Consider the following 20,340-nt stretch of genomic DNA (forward strand, 5'->3'; position numbering starts at 1 on the left):
TGCGTTCTAGCAAGACCCCTGTGCACGCCAAGTTTGGAGAATTTCTGTGCTGTAGACCTTCTGTGGGTGATCACAATCACTTGCTCAATGCAAGAACAAGTTCTTAAATCATTGGCTAAAAATATATATATATATATATTTTTTTGAGACAGAGTCTCACTCTGTTGCCCAGGCTAGAGTGCTGTGTCACCACCCTAGCTCACAGCAACCTCCAACTCCTGGCCTCAAGCCATCCTCCTGCCTCAGCCTCCCAAGTAGCTGGGACTACAGGCACACGCCACCATGCCTGGCTGATTTTTTTTATATGTATTTTTAGTTGGCAAATTAATTTCTTTCTATTTATAGTAGAGACGGGGGTCTCGCTCTTGCTCAGGCTGGTCTCGAACTCCTGACCTCAAGCAATCCTCCCTCCTCGGCCTCCCAGAGTGCTAGGATCACAGGCGTGAGCCACCGCGCCCGGCCTGAACCCATTCTTTATCCACACGTCCTCTAAAATAGAACATTTAAGAAGAAGGAAAATGGAGCGAAGTGGATATAAAGATGATGTTTTCTGTGTTAGTGTTCGCTTTTTATATAGCTCACATAGAGGCCATTTGCCAGGGGGGCAAAAGCCTTTTGATCCAAATAAAAATTCTCTAAGTTGAGTTTTAAAAAAAAAGTTACAAGTGGGCATTGTGGGTTTTTATGGAACGCTATGATTCTGTCATTTGCTAGAAACTCATGTCGTATGGCTCTTATCTGCATACAGTGACACTCTTGCCTTCTAGGAGAATTTATTTAATTCTGCTGCACTCTTTTATCCCAGGGTGGGATGGCCTCTCGTTTTCATATCTGCTCGTGTGCTGGGTTTCTTGTTGTCGCTATTTGTTTGTGATTTTAATCACTTGTCTTAGACTTCCTGGGCTGCCTTTTAGCATGCCCGTTCTGAGAACGTGATTTCATTTTCGAAAGGTATGGCCATGCCTTTCGGATAAGAATTCTACGTTAGACCACAAAGAAAAGAAAACCAAAAGATTCCTGTATGCGTGGCAGAAGCTAACCTGTCGATTGTGGAAGGTGAAAGAGTAATTGTCACTTTTGAGAATTAAAGTACAGTTGATATCGAGGCTTGATTATAAGGAACTAAGGCTTTTATAAAATTTCTTTGAATGACAAGCCTGTTAGAATATGCTCTTGAGTTTATAGTCAACTGGGTTTTTTCTTTCTTTCTTATTTTCCATTTTAAAGAATAAGTAGCTTGGTAGGCCTTTAATAACTGTTTGCATAATTAAAGGAAAAGTATAAAAAGATACGCATTAAATGATTAATAGTTTGTTACATTAGCAAAGTGGCGTTTAAGGGTAAGAGGGGGAGGGAGAAACTATATACACTTTATACTTTAAATTTAAAAAGCTTGGATTGCCTTTGTCATTTAATTGACTGGAATAAAATGTATGAAGAATTGCAGAAGTGCATGACCTAAAAACTTTAAATTATTAAAGTCTGATCGAAACTTATTATTCACTTTATATGTTTGAAAAGTTCCTTGTATCAGTCAGAATTTTTTAATGGAATTTGATGTACTTATATGAGTGGGGGCAATTTTGATCTATTGTGTTCAGGATATAAAATATATTCCTTCCTGTAAGATTTCCTGAGGGTACAATAGGATTTTGTGGTCTTGATCATTGACATATTATTGTTTGTTTTTATTTTTTTATTATTTATTTATTATTATTATTTTTTTGAGACAGAGTCTCACTCTGTTGCCCGGGCTAGAGTGCCATGGCGTCAGCCTCACTCACAGCAACCTCCAACTCCTGGGCTCAAGCGATCCTCCTGCCTCAGCCTCCCGAGTAGTTGGGACTACAGGCATGTGCCACCATGCCTGGCTCATTTTTTCTATATATTTTTAGTTAGCCAATTAATTTCTTTCTATTTATAATAGACACAGGGTCTCGCTCTTGCTCAACCTGGTCTTGAACTCCTGGCCTCAAGTGATCCTCCCGCCTCAGCCTCCCAGAGTGCTAGGATGACAGGCGTGAGCCACCTCGCCTGGCCGATCATTGACACCTGTTTTATTGATATTAAGCAATGCCTTTTATAACTATCAAATAAAATAAATATTTCTATCAAAGAAAAATGAACATAAGAGTCAGGGTTGTGTAGCTTAGGAGCAAATATTCTGGGACGAGACTGGGGTCAAATTCTGGCTCTGTCACATTTCAGCTGGGTGACCTTAGGCAAAGTCACCAGATCTGTGTGCTTAAATTCCTTCATCTATGAAATAAATAACAGTACCGTCCCCAAAGGTTTCTTGTAGGGAGATGAGTTAATTTATTTAAAGCTCTTTGAGGAATGCCTGTCACAACGTAAATACTGCCATCGGTTAGTTTGTGCCGCATTAATAAAGCACCCCCAAATTTAGTAGCTCAAAAGTGCAGTCCTCAACCCCCAGGCCCTGGATGACCACATCTCTTGGCCTCCTGGGTTCCACCTCCCGTCCCCCCACCCCCGTCCCCCAAAAAACTTGTCTTCCATGAGACCCGTGCCTGGCGCCTAAAAGCCTGGGGACCGCTGGCTTCAGACAGCACACACTTATTATTCCTAGCGATCTGGGCAGTTCTTCTGGGCTGGGCTGCCTTAGCTGGGGCTGTCCCCCCCCCCCCCGGGCGGCTTCAGTCACAAGGGTAATGTGACGACAGGTGTCACAATAGCAGGGGGACTTGTTTGCACGCGTGTGGTCGCAGGTTGTCGACAGCAGCAAGAGGGCAGCGCTCAAATGCACAGTTGCTTTTCAAGCTTCTGCGACGTTTGCTTAATATTCTCTGGGTCCAAGCAAGTCGTATAGGTGAGCAAGTCAGTGTGGGAGGGGGCCGCTCAAGGCCGCAGGCACTGGTTGGGGATTTATTCAGACCCTTTTTGCAGACAATCGACTTCAAACACTATATTAACTGCTATCATTATTATTATTATTACTATTATTATCATCATCATCATCATCTCTCCAAACACAAAGCTACTGAAATTAACTGTGCTTGAGTATGTCTTTAGTCATTAGCGTTTGCTGTTTGCAAATATTGTGGGAGCCTGCAAAATTAATGCTTGCAACAAGAGAGTTTTTAAGAGGCGCTTATTCTGCAAGGGCTGAAATTATTATTTTTGTTGCAAACCGTAGCTGTCCCTACTGGTTTCCCTGGAAGCATTTTGCAGGTTATAAAATACAGCGATTACTATGGTAATCTTATTGCAAGTATAAAATGGCTTTGACCTACTTGTTAAAATGCAGTGCGTATTAAAATAAAGACTGGGAGCTTAAAGCTAAATGAACTCAGAAGAAAAGCAGAATAGCAAGCCCAAAGTGCCAGGGAGATCTTCAAAGGAAAGAAAGAGGATGTGTTTTCCTTCATTCTCTCCATTTTCTCCTCAGTTCATGATCTCTGAAAAATGACACCGGTCTCAGAGCATTTCTGTGGCTGGCCTGACTCAGAGGCAGAAATTTTTAAAAATAACAACAGCTAAATAGGAAGAGCCACCAAATTTGTACCAGGCCGTGTGCTGGTGGATCTTCCATTCCACTCTTCCGGTTCCTTATCATGCCACCCCACCCCCCGAAGCAGGAATTAACATGCTCCTTTTACAGACAGGGAAACTGAGGCACAGAGAGAATAAATGACTTGCCCAGAGCATGGGATTTCTTTCCATCAACGGCTTGGGGTCATCAAAGACACATGAATCAGGGTTCTGAGACCAAAAAAAAAAAAAAAAAAAATTGCCCACAGTAACATGAGTTGGTTTGCTTTCTAGATGATGCTATTCTTGGGATATTTTCGTGGCTTTTGTTAAACGACGTATTTGTTTATCCAGCCAGCATCGATTGTCTGCCTGTTGTGTGCCAGGCGGCATGCCCATTGCTGTGTTAGTCCACAGACGAGTTTCCTGGGGTCGAGGAAGGTTTCCCAGATGCCCAAGATGGGACGTGAAGGAGAAGACATTACCCAAGGGAAAGGACAAATCCGTGTTTCTGGTAGCAGTTGTAGTAACAACAGCGAGAACCCAGAGGACCTGCAAGCAGCTCAGTTAAGCTGGAGTGTGGAGACCAGGAACTGGGGAACAAAAAAGTGTCAGATCTCAAAGGGCTTCGTTAGTCGGGTCCCTTTACCCAAGAGCACTAGGGAGCCATGGAAGAGGTTTGAGCAGGGGATGACACAGTCAGATGGATTGTTCACAATATCGCCACCGCTGCAGTGGCTGCACGGCACTGCCCTCCAATCCCAGCGCCAGGGGATGGGCAGGGGTGGGGGTGGAGGGAGGGAGAGGCCGGGACTGTGGCAGGGAGTCGGGGCAGCAAGACTGGAGCAGCCGTGTGGGACAGAGCCGGCATCACCTGGCCCAGGCACGGAGAGGTGACAGGTGTCGAGGGCTGGGTGGAAGGTGTTTGGATGTGGAAGGGGCAAGACAAGTTAGGGGTGACATCTGGAGTCTGAGTTGGGAGTCTGGATAGAAAGTTCTCCTAAGAAGGGAACTTAGAGGGGCAGGGAGAGTGGATCAGCGGTGGACAGGTCAGCTTCCTGGCTAGGAAACTTCCAGGCAGACAAACCCAGAAAGCAATTACCGTGTTTCCCGGAAAATAAGCCCTCCCCATGAAATAAGCCCCAGCAGGATGTCTAAGCACGTGCACAATAGAAGCCCTACCCCGAAAATAAGCCCTAGTGCTGGGCGTGGCTATGAAGATAAGCCCTAGTGCTGGGCGTGGCTATGAAGATAAGCCCTAGTGATGGGCGTGGCTATGAAAATAAGCCCCCAGTGCTGGGCGTGGCTATGAAAATAAGCCCTAGTGATGGGCGTGGCTATGAAAATCAGCCCTAGTGCTGGGCGTGGCTATGAAGATAAGCCCTAGTGCTGGGCGTGGCTATGAAGATAAGCCCTAGTGATGGGCGTGGCTATGAAAATAAGCCCTAGTGATGGGCGTGGCTATGAAAATAAGCCCTAGTGCTGGGCGTGGCTATGAAAATAAGCCCTAGTGATGGGCGTGGCTACGCAGTGCATCTGCACAACCCATGCATGTCGTCGCGGAGCGGGAAAGAACACGAGCAGCCCTTCTCATCTGTCCCGTGAGAGCTCTATGGCTCCACATCAGAGATGGGGGCCAGTGGTTCTAAAGGAAATAGAGTCGCAAGACATTCAGGATGGGATTTGGGGTTTGGAGAGTGAGGATGATGTTCCAGAAGAAGACGACTTCACTCTATTTGAATACATGTAGATTGTTGTACGGTACTTAAAAAAGAAACAACACATCCCATGAAAATAAGCGCTAAGGTGTCTTCTCAAGGAAAAATAAATATAAGAGCCTGTCTTATTTTCAGGGAAACACGGTAGGATGCATGAGCCTGGACCTTGGAAGGGATTTCTGGGCTGGAAGTGAAAGTTGAGGTCAGCCTTGCTCTCTGTCTCCCCATTCGAGTTTACTTAGCCCTTGCTCCTTGCTTGCTTGTCTTTCTGCACCAGGATAGAATATACGTCACCTGCAGGCAGGGGATTTGTCTGTTAGGTTCACAGCAGAACCTAGCGCCTAGAACAGTTCCTGGGACTAATGAATCAGTCAGCGGACAGGATGTGGTAGATGCCCCGGGACAGAAGGGGCCAAAATGGGCTTGTTCTTGGAGACCGGGGGCTCCGGGAAGAGAAGGGGGCCCACCTGGGACAGAGAGCAGGAGGAATTCCTTGACAAGGAAGGACAGCGAAAGAGGAACCATCAGAGAGAGCTGGGAGTTTGTGTCTTCTCTCTGCTCCAAAAGAATCTTCAGAGACACCTGGGAGGGTGAAGCACAAAACATTTAGAACTTCCAAGGACCTCAAACAGAGTGGCTTTTGGGGACCCGGTGATTTCTAGAAACGGTGGGAAAAGTATAGAGTTAAATGCATGTTTTTCAGTTTCTTTGTTCTGTTTTGTTTTTTGTTTTTTCCCCTGCATTTAAAACAATTTCCAGCCAAACACACGTATGGCTTTCAGCACAGGGGGATGACCGTCATCATGTTTAATTCAGCAGAAGGCAGGCCGGGCGCGGTGGCTCACACCTGTCATCCTGGCACTCTGGGAGGCCGAGGCGGGAGGATCACTCGAGGTCAGGAGTTCGAGACCAGCCTGAGCAAGAGCGAGACAATGTCTCTACAAAAAATAGAAAGAGGCCGGGCGTGGTGGCTCACGCCTGTAATCCTAGCTCTCTGGGAGGCCGAGGAGGGAGGATCGCTCGAGGTCAGGAGTTCAAAACCAGCCTGAGCAAGAGCGAGACCCCGTCTCTACTATAAATAGAAAGAAATTAATTGGCCAACTAATATATACAAAAAATTAGCCGGGCATGGTGGCGCATGCCTGTAGTCCCAGCTACTTGGGAGGCTGAGGCAGGAGGATTGCTTGAGCCAGGAGTTTGAGGTTGCTGTGAGCTAGGCTGACGCCACGGCACTCACTCTAGCCTGGGCAACAAAGCGAGACTCTGTCTCAAAAAAAAAAAAAAAATAGAAAGAAATTAATTGGCCAACTAAAAATATATCGGAAAAAAGTTAGCCGGGCATGGTGGTGCATGCCTGTAGTCCCAGTTACTTGGGAGGCTGAGGCAGGAGGATCGCTTGAGGCCAGGAATTGGAGGTTGCTGTGAGCGAGGCTGACGCCACGGCACTCTAGCCTGGGGAACAGAGTGAGACTCTGTCTCAAAAAAACAAAACAAAACAAAAAATTCAGCAGAAGGCAAATTGAGTTTATCTCGTAGGCCAATTGCTAAGGGCATCGTTTGCAGGAGAGTTGTGTTGAGAAAGATTCTGAGGCTGGTTCCAGGCCAGCTGGAAAGAGCGCTGTGATCACTAGCAGTGGCAGCTGGACCTGGGTAGTGTCATAGTTCACAGGCACCTGCCACCGTCCTCAAGAGAACCCGTTACTACACATGGAAATTTCCAGAAGCATTTCTATTCCGTCTCTCCCAGCATGCATTTACCAAATGTGCATTCTGCCTCCCCAAGTCTCTGGTCCTCTGCTTGGTAGCTGGCGGTCTTCTGTCTGGTCCCACTGGCAAAATTCCCTAGGGTGTTCAATCGGGCCAGAGCACACGTTGACTTTTTACAGCCTGATAATTTTCATGCCGCCCAGGAACGCTGCGACTCCATAGCTTTCCATGTCGTTCCGGCTTTCAGTGTTGTCCGTAATTATTCTTAGCATCGATCGTTTTGAGACATAATCAACCCCTAAGCATTGCCATTGCCAGTCATGTTAATTGGCCTGCTGCTGATTGCACAAATAAGAGGGAAATGCTACATTAGCTGGTAGATTCAGGTCCTAGGAGCACTAATTCCAGAATTCATCCCGGAAAGAAATCTGAAGGTGAATGCTGCACCCTATAAATAGAATTTTTTAAAAGTGTTCAATTATGAATTGTCAATTCCAGGGCAAAGAGCAGTCGGGTCAGGAGAGGTTAGCCATGCCCCCAGTTTTAACTCATTTTAGTTAATAAAGTTTCTACACATTCGTCTACTTCTACTGAGCGTTTTTTTCCGGAGAAAGGCAAATTCTTGAAATTCTCTCGTTGCCCTTCCAGAGGAGGGCAGAGTGGTCAATGCACAGTGCGGATCGAAGGCTCCCAGGTTGGGTCTCCTAACCGGAAGGCTGAAATCCACACCCAGTAACTGGAGGCCTCAAACTTTACATCCAGATGGGACGAGCAGCAAGAGAATCCAAAATGCAAACAGCATGGAGATTTTTGACTGGCAGCTTAGAGTGACTGATCTGTCACTTGACCCTGAGACAGATCAGTCTCACATAAGTGACTATTGATATATGAATGGCTCTTTCAATGCCAGCATGCTGCTCCGAGTCATCCAACCTGCATGTGAATTTTGGCAATGGCAAGCAATGCCTCTTCTTCCTCTACCCAGCCATGGGAAGTGGGGAATCCATGGCTGTCAATTAGCGAAGTTTGGCGGAAGTGTCTACAGTGGGCTTAGCACAGTTAAAAAAAAAAAATGCAATAGATCCTTGAAGCCACGACCTTTATCTTCCCAGTGCTCATTTTTGCAAAGGAGGAGGGGTGGGGGGGTGGGGGAGGAGAAGAACAGACCAAAAAAAAAATCAAAGAAAAGTTTCCCCCAAAACAAAACAAAAAAACCTATGCAACCTTGAGGAAATAGTCAATGGTAGACAGGATAGCAGTTAATCAACATGAGATGTCACAGAAGAGAGAGTGTTTGGGGACAGGGTGTGGGGGTGGAGGGGGCGTGGAGAGAGGGAGGCTTGGGTGAAATTTTAGGTGTCCTGGCTTGCCCCCTGCTCACAGTGGGGAGAACCTTAGTGGACAAGGAAGGATTGGAGCTGGACCTGGGCGGATTGTGGAATTCAGTTGGTATCGGTTTCTGCGGCTGCATAACAAGTCATCACAAATTTAGCAGCTTCAATACTGCCATGTTCTTATCCCGTAGTTCTGTGGTCAGCAGTTCAGGTCTGGCACGGCTGGATTCTCTGCTCAGGTTCTCAAAAGGTTGAAGTCAAGGTGTTGGCCATCTGCGTCCTCCTGTGGTCCTCTTGCAAGGCCATTCAGGTTGTCGGCAGAATTCAGTCCCTGGCTGAGATGGGACTGATGAGGTCCCTCTTTCCTTGCTGGATGTCTACTAGGGGCTGCCCTGAGCTCTTAAAGGCCACTCAGACTCCTGCTACATGACCTTTCCCATCTCTAAAACCAGTGATAGTTGGCCGGGCGCGGTGGCTCACGCCTGTCATCCTGGCACTCTGGGAGGCCGAGGCGGGAGGATCACTGGAGGTCAGGAGTTCGAAACCAGCTTGAGCAAGAGCGAGACCTGTGTCTACTAAAACAATAGAAAGAAATCAATTGGCCAACTAAAAATATATAGAAAAAACTAGCCGGGCATGGTGGCGCATGCCTGTAGTCCCAGCTACTCGGGAGGCTGAGGCAGGAGGATCGCTTGAGCCCAGGAGTTGGAGGTTGCTGTGAGCTAGGCTGACGCCATGGCACTCTAGCCCGGGCAAAAAGTGAGACTCTGTCTCAAAACAAATAAACAAACAAACAACAAAAGATTTAGGTCTAAAAAATGAAAATGCTAACAACCAGATCTCCCATCTCTACAATTGCCTCTTCTAGAAATGCTCTTAAGAGCTCGGGGGAGGCACCACTATCTTTTGTACCTGGAGAGTTTGCTTTCTAAATTGGAGAAATGGTCAATCCTAAATTTATCTCAGTGGTCCTAACGTATCCTAAATTATCCTAAATTTAGGAGCGGTCTATCCTGAATTATCTCAGTGGTCAGTCTGAGATAATATAACTTATATCCACTTCCCCCTCCTTCCCCCAAATATAGCCAAGAGATTATACTTAACCCTTGGATGGCATTATTAATATTTGAAACCTCTTTGATGATCTAATAGAGAAATAATGGATATACTAGCTTGGTTTTGACAAAGCTTTAAAAATAAAATTTCTTGGCCCTGTCCCAAACGTAATGAATTTGAATTTTCTAGGGGTGAGGCCCAGGAAGCTACAGAACTGGCAAATTCCCGGGAGGTTCTTACGCAGACAGTCACAGTCTGACATTTAGAAGCTGGGAGACAGGATGACACGTGGCATTAGGAAGCAGATTGAGAATACCGAGTATCTGCGCGAGGAAGGGTAATGGGCTGAATGGAAAAATTTTTTAAAAATGAACAGAACTGCCATTGGAACCAGACACCCAACTCTTCTGATATAGAATAAAGGAGATGGAGTCTAGTAGGAGATGTGTGGAGGAAAAAGAAAAACAAAAAAATAAACAACAGCCGGGCGCGGCGGCTCACGCCTGTCATCCTAGCACTCTGGGAGGCCGAGGCGGGAGGATCGCTTGAGCTGAGGAGTTCGAGACCAGCCTGAGCAAGAGCGAGACCCCGTCTCTACTATAAAAAACAGAAAGAAATTAATTGGCCAACTAATAAATATAGAAAAAATTAGCTGGGCATGGTGGTGCATGCCTGTAGCCCCAGCTACTCAGGAGGCTGAGGCAGGAGGATCGCTTGAGCCCAGGAGTTGGAGGTTGCTGTGAGCGAGGCTGACGCCACGGCACTCACTCTAGCCTGGGCAACAAAGTGAGACTCTGTATCTCAAAAAAATAAAAAATATAAACAAACAAACAAAAAGCACCCTAATCTTAAATAGATTTTGGTCTACAGTCTAGTGTTTATCAAATTAATGTGATCTTAGATTCACAGGGTCGAGAACGAGAAGAAGGCGTAAACCCACTTCACCCTGCCCTGCTCAAACCACACTTGAAGAATTTTCTTTTTTTATTAATGGGATAATTTTCTTTTCTTTTTTTAGACAGAGTCTCACTCTGTTCCCCAGGCTAGAGTGCCGTGGCGTCAGCCTAGCTCACAGCAACCTCAAACTCCTGGGCTCAAGCGATCCTCCTGCCTCAGCCTCCCGAGTAGCTGGGACTATAGACATGCTCCACCATGCCCGGCTAATTTTTTCTATATGATTTTAGTTGGCCAATTAATTTCTTTCTATTTTTTAGTAGAAACATGGGTCTCGCTCTTGCTCAGGCTGGTCTCGAACTCCTGACCTTGAGCGATCCTCCCGCCTCGGCCTCCCTGAGTGCTAGGATGACAGGCGTGAGCCACCTCGCCCGGCCTGGGATCATTTTCAAACATAATCAAAAGTTGAAAGAACAGCACACCGCATCCCTGTATAAAAGATTTAACAATTACCCAAATTTGGCCATAGTTGCTTCATCTATCCCATTTTCCTTTTGCTTGACTCCCCTCCCTTCTCTCCTCCTAATTTCAAGCGAATCCCAGAGGTCGTGTTATTTTAGACTTACGCATCTAAGCATGTCCTCTGCGAAGCGTGCGTGTTTTCTCATTCTTCCCGACCGGCTCTCCCCTAACGATGTTGACAGTCATTCCTTGTTCTTATTTAATTGCGTGCCACTTTGGGAGTGGCCGGGGCAGCGGCAAGGTTTGAAAGCACATCCCACGGGCCGCAGTTAATGGAACTGGGTTGACAGAAGACAGGGCCCGGGTCTGGAAGGATGTCAGATGGAAGAGGGGCTGGGCTTGTCCCCTGTGCTCTGCCTGGGGGAATGATGGCTGCAGTGACGGTGACAAACTCTGCCTCACCTGCAGGGTGGAGCCTGAGCACATTGCAGATTTATCAAGTGCCCGCCAGAGTAGGAGCTCAGCGTGCTGAGAAGAACAAGAGGGACACAATCTTGTCCCCCGTGTTGGTTTCAGTCTCCCCCACTGTTTCCCAAAGTGAGAGATGGCTTTGGGGTCAATTCATTAACTAACACAGAGTTGCAAAAATTCCCTTTTCAGTCTTCTAAACCTGGCAAGGACATCAGGAAGGAAGGATGTCTCATTTGGGAGCTACAGTGGCCGAGTCACTAAAACTTCACTGTCTCCCTTTTTTTTTTTTTTTTTTTTTTTGAGGCAGAGTCTCACTCTGTTGCCCAGGCTAGAGTGAGTGCCCTGGCGTCAGCCTCGCTCACAGCAACCTCAGACTCCTGGGCTCAAGCGATCGATCCTCCTGCCTCAGCCTCCCTAGTAGCTGGGACTACAGGCATGCGCCACCATGCCCGGCTCATTTTTTGTATATATATTTTTAGTTGGTCAATTAATTTCTTTCTATTTTTAGTAGAGACAGGGTCTGGCTCAGGCTGGTCTCGAATTCCTGACCTTGAGCAATCCTCCCGCCTCGGCCTCCCAGAGTGCTAGGATGACAGGTGAGAGCCACCTCGCCTGGCCTCACTGTCTTCCTTTTTAATGAAGCAAGAGCAACATCAAGTTCACAGCCATGGTCAGGCACCGCTATTGTTTGAGCAATTTTTTAAGCATCTTGATAAAAGCAAGTAAGATAATAAGAACGTATTTAATCCAGGGATGATTAAAACCAAAGGGATACAAGGGATGGTTATGTTTTAGGTCTTTGTTTCTTTTTGTTTTTCACTTTTATATTTGCATCTCGTAAAATTCATTCTTAGGTCCATAGTTTCATGAGTTTTTGCAAATGTGTTCATGTAACCCCCCCTACAATCAAGAGAGAAACCAGTTCCGCCACCTCCCCCAAATTTTCTCCTAACCCACCTCCCATCCCCAACCCTTGGCAACTCTAGGTCTGTTTTCTTTTCCTACAATTCTGCCATTTCTGGAATGTCATATAATGGAATCATATACTATATAGCCTTTTCAGTCTTTTTTCACTTGGCGTAATACATTTGAAATTCATCCATTTTCTTGCATCTATTTCCTTGTTTCATCTATTTCCTTTTGTTGCATCTATTTCCTTTTAATTGCATCTATTTCCTTTTAATTGCATCTATTTCCTTTTAATTACATCTATCTCCTTGTTGCATCTATTTCCTTTTAATTGCATCTATTTCCTTTTAATTGCATCTATTTCCTTTTAATTGCATCTATTTCCTTGTTGCATCTATTTCCTTTTGTTCCATCTATTTCCTTTTAATTGCATCTTTTTCCTTTTAACTACATCTCCTTGTTGCATCTATTTCCTTTTGTTGCATCTATTTCCTTTTAATTGCATCTATTTCCTTTTAATTGCATCTATTTCCTTTTAATTACATCTATCTCCTTGTTGCATCTATTTCCTTTTAATTGCATCTATTTCCTTGTTGCATCTATTTCCTCTTGTTCCATCTATTTCCTTTTAATTGCATCTTTTTCCTTTTAATTACATCTATTTCCTTGTTGTATCTATTTCCTTTTGTTGCATCTATTTCCTTTTAATTGCATCTATTTCCTTGTTACGTCTATTTCCTTTTAATTGCATCTATTTCCTTTTAATTGCTGAGTAGCATTTCATTGTGTGCATGTATCCAAACTTGTTCATTCATTATAACTAATAATATATAAGCTATATTCAATATATACCTTATATAATAATATATAAGGTATATATTATATATATGGTATATATTATAATAATAATATATAAGGTGTATTCAATATGACTAATCACGAGCAAGTCTACTTACTAAAAGCAGCTTTAACAGACATCCTGAAGGTGATTTGCCAATGACTGAGTTTTGGGGAAGAAAACCCTAGTGTAACCAGTGTGTGCACCACAGACTTGTTTGCAGTAGGTCATCTTTTAATTGCTTGTCCATACGTTCAACAGTGCAATTGATTGAAATATAAATATTTCCTGGCATCTTAAGTCAGGATCTACCTCTCGGGGTCTTGAGGTAAACTCGATGGTCTCCAGGGAGTCTCTTTCCTGTTCTCTTATTCATTTGTTTTGTATTCATTCCCTCCCTCCTTGACTCCAACCTTCTCTTCCTCCTCCTCCTCTTCCTTCTCATTCTCCTTCTCTCTCTCCCATCCCCTCTCCCCTAATATTGCTTGCATTGGAGTTTATGTAACTGAATTAATTAGACCTATTTCTCAAGGGGTTGGTTTTCCATAAAACTCCCTTTGCAGTTGGCATGACAGAAGAGCTAGCATATGGATCAAATGCGACAATTTGTTCTTTGTGTCTGAGTCAGGTTGGGGTTGGACTCACTGCTTATCTGTTGCCCATTGGTACCCTTCTGTCCCTTGCAGAGAACGGGCCTGGACTCTTTGTCACCGGGCGGGGTGACGGGTGGGCGTGTTGGTAGACTGGGCGTGGGACTGCCTATTGGGGACAGACCCTAATCTCCTTAGTTCGTGTTACAGAGTCCCCAGGGTATAAAGTGTCTTTATGAAAATAAATAAGGGCTTTTCTTTCCCTTTGTTTGGCTGATTTAATAGAATAAAATGATACAAATCTTTGTCCTGTCTTAAATAACATGTTAATGGCTGGGCTCTATGTGTTCATTCGCTTTGTGTTTCTGAAACGGACGCAGTTTATAGACATTCCTGTCCCCCAACGCATTTTAAATCCTCCGGCATCCTCAAATTATGTATATTTAAAATAATCTCGTGTGCATGGAGGGGGAGGGAATGCGGTTTGTAGCTAATGGGGAAATCAAAGTTGCTAAGCTTTTTCCATTTAGTCAGCTTGCTGCAGAATACAAAGACTGCTGCAGGATTTGAGTTCCTATCTTAAAAGCTCATCAGAAATATTCCGAGCTATAGATTTTTTTTTTTTTCTCTCTCTCTCTCTGCAACATTTCAGATGTGGAGTTTCTCCTCGGTTGCCCCGGCTAGAGTTGCTGAATTTAAAAATGCCGCAGGAAGAAAGAAAGATCTGTTTTCTCATCCGTGGGATGAGGGGGTTGGACGAGATGGGAGATGTCAAGTTCACAGCGCCCGGACTGTCACTCTTCCTGCATCTGCATGACAGACATCACTAATCAATCCCAACGTGCTTTCCTGCCATCCCAGCCCCAGACTGCCTGTCAGGGCAACACTCCAGAGAGCCATAGCACTAATCAGTCAATATCAGCCCAGGAGGTGACATCTACTTCCATTCCGAAGCAAGTGGTGCTTACTCTCAGGCGCATACTTGAGATGGTTTGCAAAACCTGGATTGTCACAGGGCATGGGCGATTTCGAGTGGAGAGGATCTCGCATTTTATGCTCCTTGAAGGCGAGCATCATGGTTTATTCATGTTTTCCCACGTCCACCCTGTCTACATGGCAAACTCCTTCTCATAGGGGATGCCATAATAAATGTTTGCCAAATGGCGCATGAAGACTTAGTGAGAGACCTTGGCCAGTTCTTTCCTCTCCAAGACTTTGCAGTCCTGTGCTGCTTCCAAAGGGCAGGCACGGCCCTTGCCATCACTGAATGTGACCCGCTTTAATTCAGGCCATTCCTCCGGATTGGCGGGACCACGTTGTGTTCTCATCCGCCGAGCTTGGGTGCCCCGCAGCAACTTGGCATCGTTGGGTGGACTTTGTGAGTTTCTTCCCCACCCATCATCTGTCATTACAACCCTGTCGAATCGTCCCGAGGAGGGTCCATTTAATCGCTCCCTTGTTGACTCCAAATTCTTTCAACTCGGGTTCCTAAATCGTCAGATGTGGGGCTGAGAATCTGAGGGTTTAATAATACGCATAGGAATTCCATCCACATTCAGGATTGAACAATGGAGACACTTATCAGACGCTATACACGTACATCCCTCTTTAGCTATTCTGGGGGAAGTAGATTTTAAATTCCTTTATGGAAAAGGCCAGGGCTGACAACTATATTTTGATGATAAGAAGCCTTTCATACAGGGTAGATACTCAATAAACATTCCCTATTTCTCCGGGTAGTTTCATGGAAACAGGCTGAAGCCTCTGTCTTTAACTTTTAGAAGAAAATCATCTTTGAAAACACAAGGGATTTTTTTTTTCTATCCAGGCACTGGATTTTATCAAATAATAACATTAGATCCCCACTTAGTAAAAATCAATTATAGGCTAGGCATTCTGCTAAATGCTTAGTAATATATTATCTTAAACCTTAAAACAACCCCCAGAGTAGTGATATGAATTTAGTTTTACAGATGAGATAAATCAAGCTTTGGAGAAGTTACACAACTTGGCCACAGTCACAAGATAATCAGTGGTGCTAACCAGAATTTAAAGGCAGGCCTGGGCCGGGAGCGGTGGCTCACGCCTGTCATCCCAGCACTCTGGGAGGCCGAGGCAGGAGGATCGCTCAAGGAGGTCAGGAGTTCGAAATCAGCCTGAGCAAGAGCGAGTCCCCGTCTCTACTAAAAATAAAAAAGAAATTACCTGGACAGCTAATAATATATAGAAAAAAAGTCAGCTGGGCGTGGTGGCACATGCCGGTAGTCACAGCTACTCGGGAGGCTGAGGCAGGAGGATCGGTCGAGCCCAGGAGTTTGAGGTTGCTGTGAGCGAGGCTGACGCCACGGCACTCACTCCAGCCCGGGCAACAGAGTGAGACCCTGTCTAAAAAAATAATAATAATAAAAAAATTAAAAGGCAGGCCTAATTCTGAAGTCTTTCCCCCTAAAAGTGTCAGCTACCTCAATACAATGTCACTTTCTCTGAGAAGCCTTCCCTATAAGGCTGTTTGATCTTTTCCTCCTCTGTGTTTCCGTAGCGATTTATATTCCCTTATTGTGACACCCTCCATTCTGTGATGGACTGTTGACCTGCTGTCTCCACCATCAGAGAAGATTCTTAAGGGCAGGGGGTCTGTTTTTGTTTTGTTTTATTTTCTGCCTTTTGCTGCTTTTGTAAGACGCCCGAATGAATACATTTTTCCTAGGAGGTTTCTGCCTCTTTGCTCTGGGCGCCATATAAACTATCCAGCTGAGACTTCAAGAACCTGGTATTATTTCGTATGCGTTATATTTGGGGGCGAAAGATTCAGGGCACTGCGGTCCACCGGCACACGTAGAGTGACAGAAGTCACCTCTCTTCTGGACTGCTCCGTGCCTTCCCCCTACTCACCTCTGTTATTGAATTATTAAACCGCTTCATTTTTCTCTGCTTCAATTCTTTATTTGCGGTTATTTTATGAATAATGAATGCATGCAAAGATTCTTAGCTTTGTTTATTCTTCTTGAGATGCCTTTTGCTTCTTGAAGGTGAGAATTCATGATTTCTATAAATTCCAGGATATTCTCAGCCATTATTATCTTCCGTTACCGCCTCTCCCTGATTCCTCTGGTCTCTCTCTATGGGGGTCCCACTAGACGTATGTTGGACCTTCTTCCCTTCTCCACATCTCTCACCCTCTCTCACAGTTTTCAACTCTTTATCCTTTTGTGCTTCATTCGTGTGATCTCCTGAGATAATCTTCCTCTCTTTTGGGGTGTCCAGTCTCCTATTTAACCTACCCACCGAGTTTTCAATTTTAGAGGATCTATGGGGAGGAAGAGTCATCATGCCTTACTCGTTTGTAGAGTTGCAATTATAGCTTCAATATTTTCAGTCATTCTAGCTTCGCTCCTTTTACATTCTTTTTTTTTTTTTTTTTTTTTTTTTTTTTTTTTTTTTTTTTTTTTGAGACAGAGTCTCGCTTTGTTGCCCAGGCTAGAGTGAGTGCCGTGGCGTCAGCCTAGCTCACAGCAACCTCAAACTCCTGGGCTCCAGTGATCCTTCTGCCTCAGCCTCCCGGGTAGCTGGGACTACAGGCATGCACCTCCATGCCCGGCTAATTTTTTAAATATATATCAGTTGGCCAATTAGTTTCTTTCTATTTATAGTAGAGACGGGGTCTCGCTCTTGCTCAGGCTGGTTTTGAACTCCTGACCTTGAGCAATCCGCCCGCCTCGGCCTCCCAAGAGCTAGGATTACAGGCGTGAGCCACAGCGCCCGGCCTACATTCTTTTTTATATTCTTTTTCGGAATGTTGTTTTCTGGCCTCGAACCCTCGAGCCCCTGGTCCTCTTATGTGTTGACTGGTCTCCTGGATGTCGTGTCATTTACTGTTGGGTTTGCAAGCTGGGTTGCAAAAGTCATGCTCGCTGCAGGGAAATCTTCATTTGCTTCCGTTAAGGCATTCCCACTAACAGGGCCGATTTCTATATTAATTTTTCAGTCAGAGCTTCTGGATTTATGGCTTTTGTTATTCATACTCCAGTCTCGAGGTAGGCACAGGGGTAGGGTTTCTAATTCGCAGATAGTACTTCTTGCTCCCACCCAGAACACAGGTGTAGAGATGGACAAGTTTCACTGGGCTGGTTGGCAATTTTTCTAATCTGTTTGTTCATGGAGACCACACACAGAGCCCTCAGTGAGCACTCCTGGCTTCATACAAGGGTCATATAGCAACTCCCTGCTTCTTTCTGTTCCAAGGCCCTGACTCTCTTCTGCACGGGCATTAAAACCCTAGCCCCTAGGGCAGGGCTCCTCAGACTTTGTAAACAGAGGGCCACCTCACTGTCCCTCAGACCGTTGGAGAGTGCGCACTGTGGGCCCGGGACGAGTCGGCTGCTAAGCAGGACAGGCAGCGTTGGCAAAAACACCCGGAGGAGGGCCGGATAAATGTGCCAGGCGGCCCGCATGTGGCCCTCCGGCCGTAGTTTGAGGTCGCCTGCCCTAGGGAACCAGGACAAACCTTTTCTTGGCCACCAACCCCCTTTCTCTGCCCCTCCCAGCTGCAGCATGAGTTTTGCACGCTTCTCGCTCTTGTCTTCACTTACCTCTTAATTTCTACCACCTGGCTGTTTCCTTTTCCTTACTGTGAGCCAGCTAGGCATTGAAAAGAATTTCTGCCAGCGTGTCTAGGGATTTGAAGGGTTGGAATTTGAAGGCTGTCATCATTTGCCAGAACCAGGACCTTCTTACAAGCTCAAGGTAAAATATTCACGTAACACCCAACCCGTCTTAGATCTGCCTGGTCCTCAGACCGCCTTGTCTGCGACAATAACGTCGACCGTTTTCTTAGGCACAGTTCTGAACGTATCTTATGCACACACAGCACACATAATGCGCACATAAAATATGAAGACTTATTTATGCGAGCTGAGATATAGTTCACACTCTGAACTGTGCTTAGCAATGCATTCTGGGGTGCATTGCACATTGGTGCACTAGTTTTGCCTCTTTTTTCTCATGACTGTATCGTGTTCCATCATTTGACTGTATGATAACTTATTAACCACGTTATTTATTATTGGATAATTATGTTTTCAGCTATTTCGATCATAAGCCGTCCTACAATAAGAATCCTTATACGTATGTCTTTGCTCGTATATCATTTTTGACATAATTCGCTTTTTTTGTCCATTTCCTCCTCTACTGTGAATTCCTTGTGGTCAAGGACTTCATCTTCCACTGGTGAGCCTGGAGTCTGGCACGGGGCTGCCACTGAATTGCCACTTAATTCACATCTCACCCAGAAGTCAAACCAGCAGTCAGACTCGGTCCCAACCTCCAGTAAATGTATTTTATTTATTTATTTTTTTTTTGAGACAGAGTCTCACTGTGTTGCCCAGGTTAGAGTGCCGTGGCATCAGCCTAGCTCACAGCAACCTCAAACTCCTGGCCTCAAGCGATCCTCCTGCCTCAGCCTCCCGAGTAGCTGGGACTACAGGCATGCGCCACCACGCCCGGCTAATTATTTTCTATATGTATTTTCAGTTGTCTGGCTTATTTCTTTCTATTTTTAGTAGAGACAGGAGTCTCGCTCTTGCTCAGGCTGCTTTCGAACTCTTGACCTCCAGCGATCCTCCTGCCTCGGCCTCCCAGAGTGCTAAGATGACAGGCGTGAGCCACCGCGCAGCCCAGTCAATGTATTTTAATTGCAGTAATGACAATGGCTGTTGACTGTTCTGTCTGCAGCTGTTGACTAAGCACCTCCTCTGGTCTCAGCATGAGCCAATGCAATCTTTACAACAACCCTGGGAGATGGTAGATTTCATGATCATGCTTCACAGACAAGGAAACTGAGGTCACATAGCTGTAAACGACAGAGGCCATACTTAAACCCAGTTTTGTCTGGACTCAACACCTGGCCTCTTGGCTACTCCCCCTTAATTCACAATTGCATTGGCCCAGCTGACATAGGGCATATGGCATTGTTCATTCCTTCATGTACTCAATCAATCAGTCAATCAACAGATATTTACTGAGAGCTCACCATGATCCAGGTGGGGAGTGATGAAGCTGGATGGAACAGCTCTACCTTGGTGGACTGTACAGCAGAAATGAAGGGACAGATTAGGCCCAAAAGTGACGGTGTGATGCATGCCTGGAGAGAGACAAGCAGAGGCACTAGGGGTATCAAGAAATAGCAGAGGACCACGGAAGTTGTCCAGCATCTACCGTGTTTCCCCGAAAATAAGCCCTACCCATACAATAAGCCCCAGCAGGATGTCTGAGCATGTGCGCAATAGAAGCCCTACCCCGAAAATAAGCCCTAGTGCTGGGCGTGGCTATGAATATAAGCCCTAGTGATGGGCGTGGCTATGAAAATAAGCCCTAGTGATGGGCGTGGCTATGAAAATAAGCCCTAGTGATGGGTGTGGCTATGAAAATAAGCCCTAGTGATGGGTGTGGCTATGAAAATAAGCCCTAGTGATGGGCGTGGCTATGAAAATAAGCCCTAGTGATGGGTGTGGTTGCCCAGCGCATCTGCACAACCCATGCATGTCGTGGCAGAGCAGGAAAGAACACGAGCAGCCCTTCTCATCTGCCCCGTGACAGCTCTAGTGCTCAACAAGAGAGATTGGGGCCAGTGGTTCTAAAGGAAACAGAGTCGCAAGACATTTAGGATGGAATTTGGGGTTTGGAGAGTGATGATGATGTTCCAGAAGAAGACGACTTCACTCTATTTGAATCAATGTAGATGGTTGTACTTTAAAAAAATATAACACATCCCCTGAAAATAAGCCCTACTAGGGTGTCTTCTGGAGGAAAATAAATATAAGGCCCTGTCTTATTTGCAGGAAACACGGTAGCATGGGTTGGTTGAGCCTTGG

The 20,340-nt window shown here is 45.5% G+C and overlaps 1 protein-coding gene across 1 annotated transcript in view; it reads left to right on the forward strand.

Annotated features, from left to right (window-relative positions):
- Positions 1-20,340, forward strand: part of PRICKLE2 (prickle planar cell polarity protein 2) — a 352,714-nt gene that overhangs the window by 169,314 nt on the left and 163,060 nt on the right. The gene's annotated exons all lie outside the window — the stretch shown is intronic.

Source organism: Microcebus murinus, chromosome 30, assembly GCF_040939455.1.
Source record: "Microcebus murinus isolate Inina chromosome 30, M.murinus_Inina_mat1.0, whole genome shotgun sequence".
Lineage (NCBI taxonomy): Eukaryota > Metazoa > Chordata > Mammalia > Primates > Cheirogaleidae > Microcebus > Microcebus murinus.